The following is a 1,147-nucleotide window of genomic DNA, read 5'->3' as shown; positions in this document are numbered from 1 at the left end:
GGCTGTTATTCTCACACATTACTGGGGGGGGGAGAGAGGAATGTAAGTGTGTGTGGCTGTTATTCTCACACATTACTGGGGTGTATGGTGGGGAAGGGGAGGAAGAATGGGCTGCCTGCGATCACAATCAGCATATGGCATTGTGCCATTTACTCCAGGGCTCTGCGGATTGGGAATAACAGGAGACCTCCCACATCCTCCGAGCCATCACTGGCCTGATGGGCAGAGTAGCCTCCATCTGTGCTGTCTTATTCTGTGAATCCCTTGACCGAGTGAGCACGGGGGTGGTTTTATAAGCCAGTGGCCTGTCTGAGTGTGCTTTCTTTCTCACTAAGCTTACCCCTGCACTGCTGGGCAGTTTGTTTATTCGTTTAATTTTATTCATTTGCGGGATAATGATGGGACAGGGTGGTTTTGAGAATTCCCTACCTGGCCCAGGATGGGGGATGGAAGGGAGACTTTGGCTACGGGTGTGATCAGGAAAATCGCGGATAACTCCCCAAAGACCCTCAAGCAGCACCTTCCAAACCCACGGCCACTTCCATCCAGAAGGACAAGGGGCAGCAGGTACATGGGAACACCACCCCCTGCAAGTTCCCCTCCGAGCCTCTCACCATCCCGACTTGGAAATATCTCGCCGTTCCCTCAGTCTGGCTGGGTCAGGATCCTGGGATTCCCTCCATAAGGGCCACTGTGGGTCTAGCCACAGCACATGGACTGCAGTGGGTCAGGAAGGCAGCTCACCCCAACCACCTCAAGGGGGCAACTAGGGATGGGGGGGGCAGTAAATCCTGGGCCCAGCCAGCGACCGTCCACATCTGACATGAGTGAAAATGAAAAGGGAGATGGTGTTCAGTGATCACTCACTCATGACTGAACAGGAGCTTCCCAGTTTCACTTTGGAAACAGCTGTTATATTCTGGCTGGAGACCGTGAGCCCACTGAGGCTTAAAGGTTAAGATTTCAGAAGAGACACTCTCCAGGAAGGCAGGGTGCAAGTCGAGGAGATTCGAGCGCTGGGCCTGGCTGGGCTGGGCAATCAGGAAGGAATTCCTCCCATTAAAGACCATTCTGGGGCTTGCTCCAGTGCTCCATCTCCCAGACCCTGCCCTGAGGAGGAGACTGTGCTTGGGGGGGGGTGAATGGC

The 1,147-nt window shown here is 54.3% G+C and overlaps 1 protein-coding gene across 1 annotated transcript in view; it reads left to right on the top strand.

Annotated features, from left to right (window-relative positions):
* The first annotated feature begins 36 nt into the window (after window positions 1–36).
* Window positions 37–1,147, top strand: part of LOC122546357 (zinc finger protein ubi-d4-like) — a 9,061-nt gene continuing 7,950 nt past the window's right edge. Inside the window, exon 1 of the mRNA XM_043685093.1 lies at window positions 37–42. The gene's annotated coding sequence lies outside the window, so the exon portion shown is untranslated. The remainder of the gene's footprint in view (window positions 43–1,147) is intronic.

The sequence above is a fragment of the Chiloscyllium plagiosum genome, unplaced genomic scaffold (assembly GCF_004010195.1).
Source record: "Chiloscyllium plagiosum isolate BGI_BamShark_2017 unplaced genomic scaffold, ASM401019v2 scaf_769, whole genome shotgun sequence".
Lineage (NCBI taxonomy): Eukaryota > Metazoa > Chordata > Chondrichthyes > Orectolobiformes > Hemiscylliidae > Chiloscyllium > Chiloscyllium plagiosum.
Note: the sequence above shows the minus strand (reverse complement) of the source record. Positions and strands in the feature narration are given on the sequence as shown.